Genomic DNA, 19,600 nt, shown 5'->3' on the forward strand with positions numbered 1-19,600 from the left:
AGAGAGAGAGAGAAAGCAAAAAAACAGGCAGCGTGGTGCTCGAGCTGCAGGGGCCTATTAAAAAATGAATCAAAGGCACGCTGGCTTTCCCGCTGAAAGACACAGAGAGCCTCGCTCACAGCTCTCCCAGTGAGAGCGTGTCAGTCACTGGGCCCCCACACACACACATGCACACACACACACACACACACACACACACACATTTTCCACTCAAGAGCCCGAACATGCGTATGACTGTTCTCAGACTCGGAGGAATACACACCAACACACAGAAGCACGAACACACATTGTCTAATTAACCTTCCATTCACTATATCTGACAAACCCTGCTCTCCCTCTGATTTGAATCACAATCTGAATTGTTTCCTCATAATTATCTTCTTGGTGAATTGCATTTAACGTAGACACTGAAATCCAGACTCAATTAGTCTTTAAGGTGGGTCAGCGGCTCCTTAAAGGGGTGGTTCACCCCTCACAAGGCACATTTTTGCACTTAATTCTAGTGGTATTTAAACATGCAGATAGTTTGGGTTTTATTTGTCCAGGTTTCCATATTTCTGCCTCCATCCCAATACAATTGTGTGAGTTGTTTTGCATTTTGGAGGAAACATCATTTCTGTGTGATCAGTCACTTAAGAAAAAATGCTAAACAATCACTGCTATTTGAAGAAATCACCTTTGGGACCTTGTTTTGCTATACTATCGTCTGAAATGAGTTAGACTGAAATAAATTGCTTTTTAGACAGATTAATCGTTGATAGAAATACTTGTCAGTTGTCCTGTCTTGTGCCTGTCAGCGCTGACATTTTTCAATATTTAACAAAGACCCCAATCTTTTTCTAACCAAGGTCGTTCTGCCTACACAGAACCATAAAAGCGTAAATCATGCATGATGTTATATAGAAAAACTAATAGCACTGAATATTTTGCAGATACATTCCATATGTAATAAACATTTCTCATTATGTTGATAAAAACTGAATCCAGGTATTTTTAATTAGTTGATTTTAAATGTAATTTTAAGAAGACTGGGTTGTCACTAGTAGTTTCACTGCATGCGGCTTTATGCTGGAGAAATACTGTAGATTAGTGCATCAATCACATACAAGAATCTGCGTCGGCCAATCACATACATGCAAGCACACATTTGTGGTAGATCACTTTGTAAAGTGAATGCCATAGTTCTACTGTCTACTTATCAACCGTCATGGTGCTGCTGTGATAACCAGATTTCCAGAGCTGTAAAACCTCTCTGAGTATACCTTGACAGTATACTTGTCTCAGTATTACAAACCGTTGTGCAGTGTTTTGACGTCTGAGCCTTTAAATGCATTAAGCTGTTACTCCAACTGGACTTCTGGATCCTATTTCATGTATTTTCTCTCCGGGATCAACAACACGCCCCCACCAACGCAGGTCTGTTTTCAGTTTGAATCCCCGCTAACAGGGATGTAAAGGGGACATGGTGGTTGGAAAACAGATGTTGCTGTTGACTTTTTAAAAATATAATTTTTCAATTCCATTCACCAAGGCAAGCTTAGCACAAAAACAATTGACCCATTTTATCTCATTTATTGAACCCATGCACAAATGTCAACATTTGTGATTTTCAGGAAAGATTACTTGCTAAAGTGGCATCTGTATTTCCTCGCTAACTAATTCTGGAGCAGTGACGAAGGTGCCATTGTACTCTTTTAAGGCTGAGCAACTCAATGCAACAGTTTAGCAGGAGGAGAACTCGCCACCTTAAAAGACAAAAGGCATTCGGTTAAAACAGAGCTTCTAAATCCAGGTCTACACTGTAATGTGTTAGTCTAGTGTCGGCATCAAGCTAGAGAAAATGGCTGACAGTGTGAATGATATGTGTATAAAGATGTCAGTAGAAAATCTCACCTTAATCAAACCTGAAAGAGAGGGGCATTAAGGGTGGGGGCATACCTAAAAGCAGTCTTAAGGTGGCACTCAACCAATTCTTCAGTCAGACGTTACAGTGTAACACTGTGCACAGATGCTGGAGCTGAACTTTTACACTCTCCTGCATGTATTGTCCAAACGCAGCCCATGGCCCGCGGGTGCTTCGGCTTTCTGAATCAATATTTCAGCGCGCCGAGGCGTCGCTCAGCCTCCATCCACCTGGAGCGCTGCCAAGATTCAGTTTCAGTACTACCATCAGCCCGCAGTGCATGGCTTCTGCCCACACACACACATCCACAGGAGCATTAGCAGTCAGAAACACAACTATCGCAGCTCTTTGTTTTGTCTTGCCAGGTGGAATCATACATAATAATAAGCCATGTGAAATATGGCCCTGTAGGTTTGAAATATGTTTGAAGAGCCTCTGTAAAAATTTACATTCTTCGACAATGAAAAACAACACTTAACCATTTGCCCTGTTGAACGCCAGTCAGTTTTGCTGACAGGCACGCAAGGTAAGTACTTTCAATATGCATTAAAGGTCCAGTGAAGGTCGAGAGGAATATAATCTTTGAATGGTGCATTCACATAATTATGTTCTTGGGCTGCAGCTCCTTAACCTTCAGATGGAAAATAAACCCTTTAAAACTTGCTTAACCAATCATAGCTCACTTTTACATCACTTTTTAGAGACACAACTAACTCAGCTGTCAAATCCTGTCTGCTCTTGTATTGAAAACAGTCAGTTTTAGGGTGAAGAAGAATGAAGTGAAGAATGCAGTCTATGAACTGATATCGGATTTTGAAGAGCACGACTAATGCTAATGGTAATATTGCTGGGTTGAAGAGCTGACAGACTGTTTCAAATTGACTGAGTTCATGCCAGAAAAAAAAAAATTAACTCTCACTCAGACTGGTTTCCTTTCAGCGCGGAAATAATAATTAGACCGTGGTACACTTTCCACAGAAAGCTGGAGCAGTTCTACACTGAAAAACATCATAATATCTTATTTTAGGATGATTACATTCTTTTTTCCAATCCAAGGTCAATTATTTTGCCAAGTATCATTAAAATCATTTGAAGGTAACTGGTCTTGATTATCTTTAGTAAGATATTAATATGTTATTCTGCTCAAAATGACAAGAAACAAGTCTGAAGGTGGATTGCATGGTTGTCACTCTCGTACTCATATTCCAAACATCTGTTCGAAAAGACAAAAACATTTAAGCAAATTTATTTTAAAGGCACAGTCTTTACTACCGAAAGTACACCATCTAACTAAGTTTGATCATCTTCAAAATGTAATTGGTTTTAAAGCCGATTGTTGCTTTAGTTCAACATTTTTGAATACATTGTATGTTGTTTGTTTAATTCAAACCTAAACAGAAATATAAAAATGGGAATTTGTGGTTTTGGAAGAAGTTACATGCTGTAACTATTTCTTGAAAAAACAACCATATGTCCATCCACTCAGCACTTCTGCGCAGCGTCTCTTTCCGCTATGGCGTGGATTGCCAGACACAGTCAGTGAGCTCAGGTTTTGGTTTTGGTCTCTGCACAGACATGATGGTGTCAAACCTGACAACCTCACTGTGACGACGAGACTTCAGGAAACTGCACACAGTCACTGCACCTGACTGTTGCTCACCAAGAAATAGTTACAGCACGTAACTCCCTTTAAACTCACCAATAGTCCTTTTTACCTTCTGTTTGTGTACGGATTAAAAAAAGGAGACGCACCATGTTATTCGTGCCATGTTGAGGTACAGGGCGAATCCTAATGACTTTGGTGATCACTTGACTTTTCATCTCGTGCCATCATCATGGCATGGTTGAGATTTGTTTTAAGTGAAATGTGGTGACAATTATGGGATAAATTGCCATTGAATTTGGTTCAGACATTCTTGTTACCCTCAGGATGAATTGTAACTTGTGATTCTCTGACTTTTCATCTAGCACCATCATCAGTTCAACATTTATATTTGTCCAAGAAGGAAATTTCCCAGTAATTTTTTGCTTTCCCCATTAGCACATTGTTTTGGCTTGACACCAGCTGTTTTCTTTTATTTGTAGAAAGGGATTTTTTGGAGTGTACTGCACAAGTACTCCTAGTATTTATTACTACTGGTGCCACTGTTATTGCTGCCACTAGACTAGTCATATTATTAATAATAATGATGAACCTATAAATATACCTGTTTGAAATCTGATCTAAATGTTACATGAGAATTGATTCAGTTTAGTTCTAGAAATATATGAAAAAAAATTAAAACGGTGGTTTAATGTTTTTATGTATTTGTTTTTAGTGGAGGATGTCTTATTTGGCTGTAGTTTACTTATGATTAACTGTAGATTTAGTTACTGTAGTATATAATGTGGTGGGATGACAGTACAAGGTGTGTCAGGCTGTGCAGACATGTTTGAAGTGACAGCTATGATCTCCACACAGACAACAATGCATTTTACCTTAAAGTATTAGTGTGTTTTGAAAGCAGCCGGTTTGTCCCCTCCGTCAGGCTCACTGTGTGCTGTAATCCCATTCTGAAGTCAGCCGCATTTAATCCATCCCGTGAAAAGACTTTGATGTTACTGCCACTGAGTCTTTGTATCTGTGTTTGTGATTGAGCTTCTGCAAGCAAAGTCAATAGCTCTTCATAAATATTTCCTCACCTTTGTCTACTCCACAGCACATGTCAGTGTGTGAGCAGCATGTGTTGCTACAGAAAGATACTGTGAGACAACTGACTGGAGAACTGAGGTGTTTCGTTTTGTCTCAGATGCTGCAGAGAAATAGTTACAAAAATAAAAAAAACATCTGCTGGCATCAGAATGAAGATATGGATGCAGCTGTAAATTAAGTGGGATTAAATGTTCAGATGCTTGTCCAACTACTTTGGAATAAACATTTAAGTTAAAGGATCATTTCACCCAAATTACAAAGAGACATATTTCCTCACCTCCAGTGGTAAACAGCCGTGTAGATAGTTTTGGTTTTATTTTTACAACCCAATGTGTAGTCATGTTCTTTTCTGTCAGTTTGTCATGGCAACTACTTCATGCCCAATTCGGTGCAGAAAATGTATGGGACTTTCACTTTCAGAACTGCAACTTTGCAACTCTACGGCTGTTGTCTAAGTTTGTCTTTCAACCCTTGAACACCCAAACACACTTTTGGTGCGGTCGGCCTAAATGAAGACAACATCTGTGATCATTGGACCCTGGCAATGAATGTGGACAGAAAGTTTTCAAGAGTTCATTACAATGTTGGACTGACATCCTGCTTTGAAGTTTCCAGCCGTACACTCTGTGGTGCATTATACCTGAACTATTTACAACATGGTGTTCTTTTTGGAAATGACCACAATGACCCAAAAGATGAAAGCCTAATCTATCAATGCATACATTGCACATTCATATTCGTGTACAAGTTCTACTGTACAAAGTGGTAGTAATACACCCAGTATAAATCTTGTGCATTGCTAAAGCAACATGTAACAATGCGGTGTTGCCCTCATGGTTATGTTCTCTCAGTGCAGTCCTAGTACTGTAAACCTTGGACACACTGAGAGACTGAGTGAGTCGCTGAGTGAATGGCTGCATAATTAAAGCGACAGGAGAAATCGTCAGATAGTCCCTGAGCACTGGCTGTGACAGCAGGCCACTCCGGGCTGCAGAGCGGCCCCGGCCCATCATGGAGCATTTGAAGGACAGGGACCAGCAGCCTCTGGGGCAGTGCAGGAGAAATCGATGAGTCTCTGGCAGCCAGAGTCATTAGTTGTCGCTGCTGACATGGAGAAACGAGTCACGTGACTACACCCGTATGACTGGAGTCACAGACCAGAGGGGAGTACACAATATCATCAGTGACCTGTAGCGCTGAATGCTGTCCAGCAGAACATCCCTGCAGACATCTAACATGGGACTGAGTCAAAATAAACTACAGTGTGTGTGTTCATGCCCATTGATGTGTCTTCAATAGTTTCTGGACAACAATGGAGCTCTGTGGCACAGAGGAAGAAGATAGATCATACTTTTGTAGTAGGTAGGAGGACACATTCATCGTTGGGATTTTAATGTATTAACAAGGATCTACAAAGTGTAACCTTTACCTCCAAGCTTTGTGATTGGTTACATTCTAAATTGAAGGTTGAAGCAGAGTCTTGTACTTTTTCCAAGAACTCGATAGCTCCCCTTGCTCTCCTGTGATGTCTTTGCCCTCGTAGCCTCTTAAAAAACTTTATACAATAACTCCTTTATAGCTAACACAATACAGTACCCCTTGATTGCCTCATTTCTGTATCATCTCTCTCTCTCTCTCTGCTGCAGATCGCTTGTGGAGCAGAGCTGCAACAGAATTGAACATGTTTGAAAGAGTGGCAGACCCTCAACCCAGAGCAACTGATCTGCTTGATCGGGGGAAAAAAACAACCCCGCAGCACATGCTGCCTGGGAGGCTCAGTTCAGGGCAAAGTATTCTCATCTCTTTGTTATCAAGTCTAGCTGCGCTAATTAACCAGACAGCCAAAGAAAACCATAGAAACAGCTGAAGGCACGTCCTTCTGAGTCTATGAGTTAAACACCTTCAGGACGTTCAGTAATGGCCTCGTCTTGTTTCATAAATAATTACTGCATACCTGCTTCATGTGAATCACAACTGTTACTCCACTATATCAATCTCCACACAGTGTGTTACGAGCCATTAAGTAAGTCCTCTTAGGATCAGTAACAGGTCATATGCCTCACTGACTAATTGATTTGATAATTGAGAGATACACATGCAATCAGGCCATCTTTTCTCATAATGGGAATTCATGCAAATGCTAGACAGGCACGCGCGTAGGTCCCAGTCCATTAAGCTAAAATTACCTTAATATGAGACAGATGAATAAATGGCTCATATTTTCACAATCTACTTCCTGTATGTTTGCGCCGATGATTCACACTGAAACGAATGGGATTAAATTCAATTCGTAGACGCGCGCCCTCTGCTCGCATTAGCTCCACTCGGAGGACTCGCATTATATCCACGACTGCTTTTAGAGCAGACAGGATGAAGCTAATTCGAAGATTGCATTGATTTTGTTTTCTGTTTGAGAAAGCGTCCTCCTAGAAAGCAGCAGCCTCAATACACCTGCGCAGCAAACTGCAACCATGTTTCTCCTCTGTAATTATCAGGTACAATATATTGACAGCTCAGTGAATAAGCAGCATGAATGGCCAGCTGACAGCCATTGTCCTCTTAAGCCTACCTGCCGTGTTTGTTAGTGAGGACATTGATTTTAGTGCTTGCTTACAAACTGCAGTAGGAGCTGCCATGTGACACTGCAGCATTTGTCAGCTTATCATATCAGCTTTTGACTTGAATCGGAGTTTGTTCCTTCCTGTTTTACAACAGCCTTAAATACTGTGATGACTAATAGGAAATCCACACAAGCAACATTAAAAGTCCCATATTATGCTCATTTCAGGTCCATATTTTTATTCTGGGACTCCACCAGAGTGGCTTTGCATGATTCACAGTTCAAAAAAGTCCTTAATTATCTCATACTGGACTTTTGTGCAGCCCCTCAGTTCACCTTCTGTCTGACAAAAGCCATTTTAGACAAACTGAACGTCGTCCTGAGCAGAGCGCTCCAATAACAGACTGAGCGGGTGGATGAGTGTCCCTGTACTTGGTAGGTGTGCTGTGTCTGGAGATGACCTGTTGGGGGCGTGGCTGAGTGCGGTTACTGTATAGTTGTGACATCACAACCTTACGGATGTCCTGTCCTGTGAGTGTTTTGATACTTTCACAGTATTTATAGAGCACCTAGACTTGCTTTATAATCAAGAAAGTGCTTTCTGTAATATGGGACCAATAAGGGACATTTTTTTATTCTGTTTTTATTACTTTTTTCCACATTTTATTATTTAAAGCAATTTAAATTACGCTCAGAATGTAAAAAAATACTTGGCTTGCATTGGTTTTGCAATTATATTCTATATTTTATCTAAAGCTGCATTAAATGATTTAAAAGAAAAACATGTTTTTGCCCACTTGGAGTCAGAAACTCAAATCGTAAGAATCATATGCTAGTAAATGCCTTCATTTCACAACAGCTACAATTAAAATCACTAAAATCTACTGTACATTGTAATTTCACTCTTAAAGCTGCAGGCTGCAAAAACAAAACAATGAGCTGAAAGAGGCTAAAAAGCTCTGTAGAGTTGGTGATAACAAATGTGTCAGTTGTCTCTTGACACTTCCACAGAAACAGAGCAACATTACATTAGCATGTCCTTTTAGATCTCAACTCCTGATATATCTCTTTAGCTGCTAAATGCTCCACAGTGTTCACCAGCTAGTTGCTTACTTTGTCTGTCAGATGTTTGGTGCTGAGCAGGTAGTGTACAGAGGACATAAGAGCATTTTAACTGAAAACAGCTGGAAACCAGAGCTTTTGGGCAGGAAAACCAAAACAATGAGTGATCCCTTTCACAGTGCACAGTCAGTTGATTCATAAAAAATATTGATATATATATATATATTGACAACCCTAAAGACAATCTGCATTTTTACTGATTAAATGGCTGCCAATGCAAATTGATACCATTCAAGTAGGAACATTTTTATAATTAATTTAAAAAAAATGCTGTTAATTATGTTCACACTTGTGTTCCTCTCCACACTACATGGAGGTTGGACATGTAGGCTACATAAACAGTCATTTGTTCTTTGCGCTGCTTGGTGACCATATCACACAGTGAAACACATGACTGCTTGAAATACTACACCAGGCATAAGACTTGTTTTGTTCACTTTACGACCAGTAATCTGGTTGAGAAGGACAGTCAAGACTACCCCGTCTTCTTATTGATAAGTAGATCAGCTTTCGTGTCATGGACAAAGAGCATGTGTGTATGTGTGTGTGTGCTTCAGATACAGATCCTGCATACACGTACAGAGGGATAGAGCACTACAACACATGCCTGCACACACACACACACACACACACACACACACACACACACACACACACGCACAAACACTGGACTCTGACCTTGGGGTCTGTTATAGGGGCCCCCTCTGCCTTTGTTGTTTGGATAATTATTAATGTGCTGAGTTGTGTGGTCTCCAAGTTAACTCATTATTCATGTGTTTTGTGTGTTGTCCTGTTCTCCTGCTTCTCCTCACGTCTTTATAGATGATATCTGTGTGTGTGTACGTGTGTGTAGATTGTAAAACTGTGCATTTCTTGTTGTTAAGCGCGCAGGCTGAAGGTTTCTCTGTGTGTAGGCGATGTAGTACAGTATCAGTGTTGGAGAGAGTGAGCAGTAAGTAGGCTTGGAGAGTGGCCGTGGTAAGTTGACCGGCTCTAACAGTGGTGAACACGTGTTGGCTCACCCACTCACTGCTCCTCTGGTGCCTTTCAACAGACACTCGATGAGTGAATGAGGAACGTTACGCACAGGAGGACAGTCTCACTGCACCCACACACAGACACTGAGGCTAACTCAAGGGCGCTGGAATCAAATGTTCTCCACACCGTCAGTGACATGAAGGCACACCCAGCCACTTACAAATCTGCAAGACAGCGTGTATTGCCTACACCTAAAGCTCAATAGTAAAGGAAGCTATACAGTTATCATGAAAGCTGTCAGTTTTTAGTGAAAATGCTCTGATAAAGCCACTGTTCACTACCTCCCCAGCACCAAACAGCAGACCGAAAAAGGTAGCTGGTAACTAGCTGCCAGCTAAAGAGCCAGGTATTTTTTCCCAGTAGTCGGAAGAGACCAAAAATAGTCTAGAGTTAAAAGGACAGTAAATATTGGAGTCACATTCCTCAGGTGGACACAAACATGACTCCAAATGAAGGATCATTTTGCTCTGAGTCTGCTGGATGTGTAACAAGGCTAACACCTCCTTAATTATTGCTATTGATAAAATGGTCTGCTGGTTCTGTTGCCCCCAAATAAAGAAAACATCATTTGATGCAGCTTTAATGCCCCATGGCCACCAGGGGACAACGACATCATTAACATTAACATTCCTCAAGTGGCTCTGTTAAGTTTTTATCTTAATTTAGGTTTTAAAGCTGGGGTAGGGAGTTCTATTTTGGCATCATTGGGCAAAAAAGCTTACAAAGCTTTCAGTGTATGGTGGTTCAAGTGGTCTGAGAGGAAACTAGACTTCTGCACCTCCTCATGGCTCTGTTTTCAGGCTTCAGAAAATCTAGCCCGCGATGGGAGATTTTGGCCAATCACAGGTCGTTTCAGAGAGAGGGCGTTCCTATTGGCTGTTAAACCTAACTCTACGAATGCAGGTGGCCGTTCAGAAGGAGATAGTCTGATACAATGGCGGAAAATACAGCAGGAAAAGTTGGCATGGCAATTGAAGGTAACTTCATAGCTATGTAAAAAGCAACCTGTTGACCCGACGAACTCCTGGGCTGGCTCGCTGGCGGTGGCCTGGAGTCAAGATCAAGCTTGTGTTGCGCATGTGTCCATGCTCGTTTGATGGGCGGGGCATAGAACAGAGAGGGGAAAGCTGTATTTTTGCCCTTTCCATAAACTGCCTACCCCAGCTTTAATTCATGTAAAATTATTTTTTTTCTTATTCGCACAGTCTAGTGATCATTCATGCATTCACAATATCTCCAGTTCGATTCTGGCCCGAATCAAATATATACAAGTTACATCTGAAATCTTGTTTAATCTATATCTTAATACGTTTGTGTGGCTGACAGTGCCTCTCTGTTTATGTGGGTCCAGTTCACTCTAACCACATAAAGCACAAACCTGTCAGCTTGATTAATAAACTGTAACTAACAATTAGGAATGTGAAACACCACAGAGGTCAGCACAGAACACTCAATGAACATATATTGTGCCATATCAATAATTAAAAATCGATTCTTTGTAAACATACTGTATATGTATGTTCACATCATGTGCATCACGGGAGAGCCTCCACAGTGGTGAGTACAATGAGGCCTGTTGTTGGAGGAGATCATTAGGTTGAGGTATCTGAGGCTAGACTGGAGGGTGAGGAGCAATAACAATCTGACATACATAATGTGTTGCAGGAAAAGGTTTTATTGGTCTCAATGCATTTTCAACTTTTTCACCATAGATATTAAAGACATTTTGGTAGGTTTTTTAAATTTGGTCTTTGCCAGGTTAAAAAAAAGCTCACTGGAGAATGAGGTTTTTGTTATTGAGATGAAACCAAGTAAAAATGATAGAGGCCCTACCTCCATTTCTGTATCCTTTGAAGGATAAGTTCACATTTTTCAAGTCTCTAACAACCCTTACTTGCACATCTCTTCAGTATGGACAGGAGGAACAATTACAACCCTTTTAAAGGACACAAGGGCACGCAAGTGTTGTATTCTGATAGAAAGAAAATGTGAACCTATTTAAATGAAACCATCACAATTCCACCTCATTCATGGAGAGGATTTCAGAAACTGCTTTTTACATTTCAGAGTAAGGCCCCTGCAGTCTCTGCTTTCTGTCTTTGGTAAAAAAAAAAATGGACCATGGAATATCTGGAGCCTGTTTTTGTTTTCACACCCTCACAATGCAAACCCTAAAGCTGGCTGTATAAGGCACCACTAGAAGCACGTAAGTGGGAGGAATCTGCAGTGTTGGGAGTGGATAGGTGAAAACGTGCTGCATGGATGTTGTGCTGTTAAAACAAAGAAAAGGAAACTAACTCAACAACACAGAGGTGTGTGGGGAGAGGAGATCTTTTCCATGATTGGCTCCTGCTCTGGCTTATATGCACAGGGGCACACCTGGCCCAGGTGTGTGAAGCAAGCAGAGGGGCTGTCACACAGCACTGAGGTTACGGGACCTTTGTTGTCATGGTTACAAGAATAAACACTTGGTTAAAATCTGGGAACGATGGTGGTCATGGTTAAAAGAATCCATTTTGTTTTGGGGAACTTGCTGAAACAACTGATTCTGTCGTTTTTCTTCTTCTCCATCATTGATACAGTAGCTAGTATCTGTATTAGTGAGTCATTTCTTTACTCAGTATCTTGTAAAAAAAAAGATTCAAATTACATATTCAATATACTTATAATAAACTCATACAACTTTACTTTTACTTACAGTTATGACCATTATTTTTATTTTTATAAATAATATATTTTCTAAAACTTCGACCACTTTTTCTTTTATCAATCATAGATAATGAAACAAAATAAGATTAAGAAAATATTTCAGCAGGCAGGGCCTACATTAGGGTCCCAGTGCCACGTGAATGCCACTGGCTTTTTCCTCATTCATTCATGATTGTGGCATTCATGATCTTGGAAGGTCAAGTTAGTGTTGTCGTAGCTGCAGGCTAGTATGACTGGTTTGAACTTGAAAGGTCAGTAAAGCCAACTAGCAGACTAGCCACTGGCTAGACAGCATAATGCATTGCATTTTCCAGTCAGTGTTAGCACGTTAGGCTACATCACTGCTCTTGTCCCTTGTCTTTTTCATTTGGCCGTGCACGCTGAGTTTGAACCCCTCTCCACCCACAGCAGTACAGGTGTGCTGAGCTGAGCAACAGAGAGCGGGCCCCTCTGTCACAGTCTGTTTAGGGGCCAACATCCAGGGGGAGGGGTGGGACTATCACATTGCACATGATTAATGCAGGGCCCTTGTCTGCGAGAAGTCGTGGTGAAGGAGACTCTATGCCTCGAGGCATCAACAGACCCGCTTCCCAAACTGGGACTCTGGCCCCTCTCTGCATGCTTGACCGGAGGAGTTGTGGGTGTTTGGAAGCCGTGCAAACCTACAGCAGTGGCTCGAAACAGAGATGAAAGGAGTTGACCTTGAAAAGTTCAAAGGCATCGTTTCTCTCTCTGTTGACCCCCGCCTCTTTTTTTCTTCACCTTCTCTCTGCCTGTCAACCTCTCCTTATCTTTCACCCGATTTTCCCCATTCCTTCTCCATGCTTCCCCTTCTTTGTCTCCACCTGTCATACCAGCCCAACTTATTTGTTGTTTTATTCCTATTCACTGCTGTTGTCTCTGTGTCTCTCGGCAGGTCAGTTCCAGGTCAACTGGCTCAACAGCTAAGAATCTCAAACCCTGTCACATGACGGGCACTTTCCTTCACATACTGCAACTATGTGGGGAGTTTACTGTGTCAATACAACCAGTATGACATCAGAGAAAATCATGCTACAGGCTCTGAGCGCTACATGTGTCTGGTCCTTATGATTCTCTGGGTTCTAGAAGATGCTGACATGAACGGGAAAGAAAACATTATTTTATAATCTAACAGGAAGGCAATTTTGTTACAATGGAAGTGCATACGGCATAGCACATTTAGACAATGATATTCTGTAGGGCATAAAAGTCAGTGGTTTTTGAGCTCTCAGGTGAAAACAGTCTGTCTCTATGTGTTTGTTCATCTGTTCATTAGGAGATCACCACACTACAGGTTGCATTTTAATGAACATGATGGATCCAACAAGTCCCTTATCCCTTAATGACAAAATAAGTTCTCTTCTCATTGACTTTCAAAACCATATGTGCGCTGCCTGATCCAGTGTTCCTATTGAGGTCCTGCAGTGACACTGAGTGCAAATCACCATGTTAAAGGCTGAGGGCAATTTACCAGGTCCATAAACAACAAGGACTAATTTAGGGCTCAGGTATATGTATCAGCATGCAACCTCAGCTAAACTTTGGTGACAGCTTGACGTAGCGACCCAGAGATAAAGTACGGTACACTGAGAGATAATGAATGAGACAAAGAAATAAAAACTCATAAAGTCATAAAAATAATGAGCAGCCACTCTCTTCACCTCTCATCCTTATCGATGTAGTTACGTTTAAGCAACTAAAACTACTTAGTTAGACTTTCTGTGGTGTATTCCCTTCTGTTGTGTTCCGGTCAAATCTGACCGATTTACAAGTTTCCTCTCTAAAAAAGTGCAGTAAATTTCATCCGTTTGTCATGAGGTTCCATGACTTTGTTCACACATGGCATTTGAACACATAAAATAAATTTGAAATATTTTTATAAAAATTTGTGTGTTTTGTGGAACTTGTATACACTCATGGTGTTCCCGGTCAAAAATGACCGGTCATTGGAAATGAATGGATAAGACTACAATTAGCGTATAAAACAGAGTTCAAGCACATTTCTACACTCCTTTCCCACACCTCAACATGCAGGTGTCTGTGAGCAGACACACACACACAGACACACACACACACACACACAGACACAGACACACACATCTTACGCCCCTTTTTGGCTTCCATGGTAACCCCCACAGGAACCCATCGACAATATAATTTTTACCCCACGGGAACCACACCTGTGGAGAAACAAAACTGCAACATTGATTCAATCATACAACTTTCTCGCAGCTCTGGTATATAAAGCTTTTCTGAGGCCTTGCTCACAGTTCTGTCTGTGGCAGCACGATGGCCAGGAGATATACTGCACGTGAAGCTCTGGACTTCATATTTGACCATGACAGTGATCAGGAGGAGAGAAGCCAGGTTGACAGTGAGGAGGCTTTAGAGGAAGAAGTGTCAGAGGTTGAGGATGACACAGAGTACAACCCAGAGGAGGAAGACTCTGAAACTGATGAGGAAGAAGACCCAGCTGAAGTCGTGGTCTCCTTTCGGTCCAAAAATGGAAATTTTTCCTGGATGTCATCCCCATCTGAGAGAAGAGGTCGGCTTCCAAGTGAAAATGTCATCAGGATGACCCCAGGGCCAACGCGATATACCATATCCCAAGTGGATGACATCAAGTCCTGTTTTCAAGTTTTCCTCACGGACTCCATTGTAACCATTGTCATGAACATGACAAACCTGGAGGGGAGAAGGGTTTATGGAGACACCTGGAAGGAGGTAGACCCGGTGAATATTGGAACCTACGTGGGTGTGTTGATTTTGTGTGGTGTCTACAGATCACGGAACGAATCTGCATCCAGCTTATGGGATGCGGATACTGGTCGGGTAATTTTTTGTGCTACAATGTCTTTGCAGACCTTCCATATCCTGTCATGCAGTGTATGGTTCAAGCATTAGTTTTCCCTGTGTACATTTGGGTTTTTGTTTTCAATAAATAAATCATACCGGTCAGTTTTGACCGGGAACACAGAAGTTATTTTGTGCCACAGTTTAGAAATTTTCACTGGTTTCAAAAAAGTGACTTTGGTAAACATTTCAGTGAAGTACTCTGTGATAAATAGTACAATAGGTTTCATCTTAGTATTTGTTATAGTCAATATAATATCTTTTTTTCCCTAAAAAAACGAGTGGTATGAGCTCAGGTAAATGAGGCCTGCAGGACATACACAGCAAATACAAGTTCAAAACTTGTACTGTTCACAACAGCTGAAGTTGATAAAAAGATCTAATACAACATTAGGTGATAATATATGTATTATTGTGGATTTATAATGGAATAAAATGATGAGTGTTAGCCGAAAACGAACACAACAGGCCAGACTGTGTATTCAGTTGTCCTGGGTCCAGAAATGTATTTCCATTACTATCAGAATACAGATGTTGTTGATTTTGAGTTTCTTGTGAACCATCTCCCCCCGTGAGGGTTTTTATCACAAATGCAAAAAAGAAGAAAAACTAATAGGATTCGCTCTTATTTTGTAGAACTTGATGCTGATTGGTCTAAAGTATGGCTCTATCATTTCTAGGCTGCACAATGTTTACTGTTGCCTTGTTTTTCTTTTCAAAATTCACCACATTGTTATACGTCCTTGTTGCATTTATTCACTGCTCGTCTTGGATTGGATTTAAGTGTGCCTCGGCACAGCAGTGTAATTAGATGGAGCGTCGCAACATATGGAATCGCTGGCTGTCTGGTGATGAGTGTGCTCTCCAGTGAATGCTATTCACTTTCATTTCCCTCAGAAAAAAAGATTAAGTCAAACATATGGGGTCAGCTAAAAAGAGGAGTTTAATTTGATATTCCAAAATATGATTATTCTGGGGCCTCTTCTGTCCCTCGCTGGCTCCTCAAGCTGTCATTGGCTCGCAAATCTGACATGCCCTCCACGCTAAATGTTTGTGGATTGGAATATCATTTTCAAGTGGAAAATGATATTCCAATCCATGCAGAGAGGACAAGTATCTAATTATTTCTCTTATTTTCTCTTACAGTTTGTGTTCCCCCATTCATTCACACTTTTGTCACGTAAGCAAGGCTACACTCTCTGTCCAATTGACAAAAGCAACATACTGCCATGACTCTGCCTCTATGTTGGATTGAAACCATGACAAATAGAAGTTGTTCCTGATCATTGTCTTAAAGCATTGTTCTAGTATGTAGGTTGGATATGTGACACCCCAGACTTCTTGACGTCCACCTCAGACATAAAGCCCACAGGACACGTATAGGTGTGACATTTTATAGGCTTTTGGGACATGAAGCTGATATAGTTGCTGGGCCTTTTGTCTTTAAGCGCCATGCAGTACTGGAACAATACCTCAGAGCCTGATTCCCAGACAGTCTTCCCAGAACTAGAAGAGCATTGTCTCATTCAGTACACTCCCTGATAGAGAAGAACCTGAGAGTGCTGGAGCTGTGTGGCTCCTTGCCAATAAAAAAATACTTCCTGTTATTCACACAATCAATGCAAACAAGGTGGAGCATAAAATGAAGAGTTTGCCATCTTACAAATTGCCTAGTATTACATTTTTTGGACAATTCTGCACCCCACATTTTACGTCGAGTGGCAACGTTTGGTGCCGAGGCAGGACAGAGTGTGTCCTTTATGTAGCGAGGCAGATAGTAAGAGCCGGGTTATGCTAGAGAAGAACTACTTCTCACGACGTGTTGTCCGACCATGTCGACAGCCAAGAGTGTTTATACCTCTTCCGAACAGCCACACTCGAAGGTGAACTGAAAAGTTGGTCGTCATAGAGAAGAATGAGATAATTGATTGACTAAATATGAGGACAACAGCGTACATTTTCTGACAGTCTCTCCTAGAAAGCGTTCATAGTGTTGAACACCGAAAAAGTGACTGAAAAAGTTGTGAAAAGTATGAAAAAAGAGGGCTTAAAAGTTCAAAGCCTGCTTACTTTCTCACCTCTGCACAGTTTACCAATCACCGATGAAGTGAGTGTGAATGCCGGATTGCTGGTTTCGTAAAGTTAAAGAGTTAAATTCATAGATGTACAAAATTGACCTTTCCTCCATTCTTCTCCACGTTGGTGCCATCTTAACTTCTTCCTGTCTAGGCTGGAATGCCATTTGACGCACAGTAAAGTTCGGTACTGTTGAACTGGCAAAACCCGGCAGAAAATTGGGCCATTGTGTCTCGCCACAGCTCATAGAGCTGCGCTCTCTATTGGAAATAACCACCTGGCTCTGTTCACTGTTGCATTTGCACATTTGGTGTGAAAGCATTGCTATGGTTTGTGAATAAACCATGGTACTTCGATTTCATCATTTCATTCAAACAGACTAGATCGTACAATGTGAGGTCAGACCATGTTTAAAGGCAAAGGTGTTGATATCTATTCAGAATGGCCACATTCAAAGTCAGGGTGAGAAGCCTGCTGTCATAGACACAATGAAATAACAAATAGGCATGATAGTGCACACTTTCAGACAGTCACTCCTCAAAAGCCTTCATGGTGTTCATTGAAAGGTGACAGAAGTAGTCTTGTGACCTCCTTTATACCTCCTTACACCTGGCCAGTCACTGCATAAATTGTCAGAATGTCTGTTCTGGAAAGTTACAAAATTGTCAGAATCTCTGTTTTGGAAAGTTACAAAATTGTCAGCCGCTGCCACCTCCCACTGTTAGACGCATACTGAGGCCTTAAACCTTCACTTCACAATGTTTTGGGTGCTAACTTAATCCCTGGTTCTGAGAGCTTGATGTGATAGCAAATGGTGGATACAAATACCGTGATTACAGTATTTTAACTCGACATCACATTGCACTTCCCTTAGTTAGCTAACTGGTTAAAAGGTTGTCAAAATATTAACTTTCCTTCTTGATAGATATTTACTCCATGTTCAACCACTTAATGGTACAAAATACATCTTCAGCATTTTGTCCAAAAGGCATTGAAAAAGAGCAACATGTACCAGCTTGCAACAGTGTTATACCTTGCAACAGTGTCATAACAGTTCCAGTGTTAAGGTATGTCAGCTAGTAAAAGCTTTTGGCCTTGACGTTACCCAGGATGAAAGATGCTCTTATAAACCTTTAGGTGTGAAACCAACATTGTGTGGTTTGATAGCTTGTCTATAAATGACCTGTTGACAAGTGATGTGTGAGCATCACCTAGCTAGCCCATAGCTAACTCCACTTAGACCAAAATTTGATCTCTACGTAATGTTCTGGTTTCTATCGCCATTATGGTGAGCAAAGATGAAGTAGAAATTTACAAAAAATGTAGTTGCAAGTCTAAAATATATTTGTAGCACTAAGTTATCACATAGCTCTGCCTGGTCTTCAGATAGTTAATGACTGTGTGGTTGGTCAATGCCATCAGGTGCAGATATTGGGCCATATCTGTAGGATTTAGTGAACTGACATCCTTAATGATGTCCTGGATCTGGCAGCTGGATGATGTGTGTGGGGTTGTTCTCAGGTTATCCATATATGACAGCCAGAGTTAATTCATGGCTCTCTCTAACAACCTGGCACCACCTTTTTACCCTTCTACAACCCTCTCCCCATCCATCTCTCTGCCTGCTACACCTCCCTGACACTTCACATCTCAGCTGACTCCCCACTCAGGAGTCCTGTGGGTATGTGAAATGTTTAAAGTCTTCCTCTCGCTCATTTTGTGTCTTTCACCCTTTAGAATCCTTTTCTCTGTCTTTGATGATAAAGATCCTCCTTCCATCCCCTCTTCCATCCACAACCCTCCTCCTGTCTACCTTCACCTCCCCGCCCCCAGCAGCTCTCAGCCCTTCTGTGAGAGCCTGATAGACGGTCTCCAATATCCAGCCGGCATAAATCTCCCCCCAAGTTGGCCACAAATATTTCAGCTATGCTGATTTATAGGAGCTGGCCTCCCCGTCTGTCTCAAAGAGAGGCCGCTGTGGTGCTTGTAGGCTGAATGTAGATGGGATTGATTTCTTAATAGCAAGTCTCTCAAAATAAGAGGGCCACCTTCACGAGGTACTAGTAAAGAGAGAGAGAGATTATTGAGTGTGTGGCTGAGCAGCGCTGATGGAGATCAAAAGGGACTCACCTGTAGAAAAGGTCAGTGAGGCAGTAAACAGGCAAATGCTCATGGGATGGGTGGAGAGGTGGAGGACACTGAGGCTGAGGAGGCTGACAGATAGGTGAACCACACACAACGTCAAGAACAATGTCACCTCCCATTTTGCATGGTGCTTTTTGATGCACAGACGGTCCTTCCAAGAAAACAACAGCTTTTGATCTTTGTTCAAATGCCTAAAAACCACAACCACAATCTTTCCCTAACCTTAACTAAGTAGTTCTTCTTGCAACCATGATGAAGAAGGTTCCCTAAACTTGATGAAGTCATGCTAGCTGCGTGGCTCTAGTGATGGCAATATCGGTTGGTTGGCCCACAACTGGGCTCCAGACTCATATGTCTCAGCAACTGTTCGATGGATTGCCATGAAATAAAGATTTGGACAAACACAAAAGGACAAGACGATGGCGAGAGAGTTTGAATTTGTCAAACTTTAACGATAACAGTTGAAGATCAGAAAAGGCTA

The sequence above is a fragment of the Enoplosus armatus genome, chromosome 8, assembly GCF_043641665.1.
Source record: "Enoplosus armatus isolate fEnoArm2 chromosome 8, fEnoArm2.hap1, whole genome shotgun sequence".
NCBI classification, from domain to species: domain Eukaryota; kingdom Metazoa; phylum Chordata; class Actinopteri; order Centrarchiformes; family Enoplosidae; genus Enoplosus; species Enoplosus armatus.